Genomic DNA, 3,005 nt, shown 5'->3' with positions numbered 1-3,005 from the left:
GTTAATTAATGCAACGTGAATTAATGTTGTTAGTATAATAATAGTCTATTATTATACTAAGGGGAAAAACAAACAATTATATTTGAAGTGAGGCAAATAAGATAATAACTCCTTCACTACAGATCCAGCAAGGAGAGAAACAAAAATTAGATCATACTACATAAACCTGGAAAATTCCAACAGACTATGCCTTTAGGACATGATGTCTGTTTAAAAATTTCGGATGTAACGGACCTTTATAATATGTGATTATTCACAGAACTGAGATTGTCATGTGTTGGTCTGCATTCACTACTGTAATATTGCCTTCTTGCAATCATTCCCATGGATTTTAAAAACATTTMATAGACGATATTTCACTATTAAAATGTGTGAGAAGGAGATGGTGGGAATAAGGAAGGATGATGACAGGGTGAAAGGTGGCAAGATAAATTAACAATGGTGAAATAAATGAGTGAGTGAGAATGAATAACCACCCACATAATATCACTGGGAGCTGTTTTGTGTGGTCTCTTGTCTCAGTCTCAAGGGCACTATAAGAGTTTTTTTTGGCATGTTAATAAACACTTATGGGAATAACACATTATCAAACATTGATTCAATACACGTCCCAAAAAGTTCTGTACATGGGGCTTTCCAGTGACGCAACTTAGGAAATGGCTGCCTAGTTTTTCATACTGCACATTGTTAGGGTTGCGTCAATTCAATCTGGTATCAGGATAAATATGACAATGAGTCACCGATTGTATGCTATKTATTTTTTATTAGCTAAGCAATAAGTGGTAAATGCAATTTTCGTATATACGGGTTCACTGTAACACCACGCAGGGTAGAACAGAGAACTGACTTGTTCCTGACAAAGTTATTATAATATACTCTGACCGAGGTAGTTCCTGCTTCCGAGCCGGCCTGTCACAGAGTAGAGACTGGGCGTGGTTTAGACTCACCCAGCCTATCGTTGATTGTTGGCGCAGAGCTGGTCCCGGCCCCCGGGCGCTCCAGTTGATAGATGTAACTTACTGTGTAGAATATCTATGCGCTCATGTTCGATACCGTTATCTCGCACCTGGCTCCTGTTATCTAACAAAAGACCATTTGTTCTCGCAGCACTACGTTCTGAATGTGCCCCCCCAACTCATTGCACAGTTCCTGTCTTCATGTTATTCTGTATTTTTCCATCATGAGAAAGGCCCATGGCCCTGAAACTGTTAACAATGTTTCAAGTCAGCTATGTTGCATAACACATACATCCACACAAGCCAACAGCAGATAATATTCAATCACATACACAGAATCCTCATAACATCGGTTGGGTATTTCCTCCCCTAAATTCAAGAATTTACTCTGAGCATTATAATAACTTATGGAAAAGGGGAAAATGTCGCAACAGCCCGTAACAAGACAGCAGAATATATAATCATCGATAAACCCGAGATGGCTAATGATAGCGCAAATAAGATAGCAGCAGCAAAATAACCCTAATTTYGTGAGGTGATAAAGGAGGAATTGCGAGAGGCGCTCACAGGCTTACGAGAGGAACTTTGAGAAGATGTAAGAAAATAACTAAATGAGTTCAAGAAGGACACTAACCATAAACTTGAAGAAAACAAATCAGAACTTCACAGCATATCTACAAGAATGGGGGACGCAGAACAGCGCATTGGGGAAACGGACACATGGAACTTCGCAGTCAAGGAAATACTTGAACAGTCACTGAAAAGCCAACACGCACTACAGGCAAAAGTGACAGAACTCGAAGGTTTCTCACGTCGAAACAACATTAGACTTTATAACGTAGTAGAGGGCGCAGAAAAAGACTATGCCCAACTTGGTGGAGGGTCGATTCAAGGACATACTTGAAGACGGCATGGACCTGGGAATGGAGAGAGCACACCGAGCTCTGGCCTCAAACCCCCCCAGCGGCGCCCCACCAAGATCCATAGTAGTACGGTTCCTAAAACTCTCAGTCAAAGAGAAAGTCTTACATGCAACCTGGAAAAAGCCTGTTAACGAGTGTTCTTTGATCATGACTACGTGGGAGAGAAACTGAAAAGAAGGAAAGAATACACCCCCATTAAGAAAGCACTTAAAGAGAAGGGTATTCGCTTCCAAACACCATTCCCGGCAAAAATGCGGGTATTTCTGGAAAAATGGCCCGGTTACATACGAGCATGCAGACGAGGCGGCTGAGGACCTGAAGTCGAGGGGCTTCCCAGTGGAGTATACCGCCAGGAGAAAGGCGACATCACCGGTGGAAAGACTCGAGCAGGCTCTCCCATCGATCGTTGTCGACAAGCTGAGTCATGAAGAAAGAGGGAAACCACCTCGTCGAGAGGACGTTCACATCCGAGAGAGACTCRGGCATTTCCAACGCGAAGATGGAAGACACTGAATTGGATTTAACAGAATTAATAGTTACCGCAAGCTGTTAAGACGTTGGGTTGTTAAGGTTAACATTGCAATAGGTAAAATATCTCCCCTATTTTCCCCCAATGCTGAACAAGGGTGAGTAGCCAAAAGTATGTGTTCTTTATGAACACACTAAGTAGCGTCACGTTAATAACATATATATATTAGCTAAGGATTAATGACACATTGACAACGGGGCGACAGAAGGGCATATTAAGGGGAGGATTCATGATATGCACGCATGACCGATATAGTTTTCACTTGTAATTAAGCGACGAAATAGGCGCCCTTATTATTTTAGGTTCCACCAGGTCTTGTTTGTGACTACGTCACGCATTTTCATATCTGAGCGAGGGGCCCCTCCTACGGACAGGCTCATMCCCTCAAACCCCAGAGGCAAGAGACAGTCCTCTGACTTGGGAGTCCAAATACCAAAGTATTTTCCCACTTTGGTTTACTTTATCATTGTTCTTGATTTTACATTCATGATAAGCAGGCACATATGGTGCACATGTTTTTTTATTTATATTGATGCATCATCGGGAATTTAAGGTCATAAGTCTCAATGTAAACGGACTGGGGAGTGCCATCAAGAG

This window comes from Salvelinus sp. IW2-2015, linkage group LG32 (assembly GCF_002910315.2).
Source record: "Salvelinus sp. IW2-2015 linkage group LG32, ASM291031v2, whole genome shotgun sequence".
In the NCBI taxonomy this organism is placed as follows: Eukaryota; Metazoa; Chordata; class Actinopteri; order Salmoniformes; family Salmonidae; genus Salvelinus; species Salvelinus sp. IW2-2015.
The sequence above is the reverse complement of the archived record's forward strand: the minus strand, read 5'-3'. Positions refer to the sequence as shown.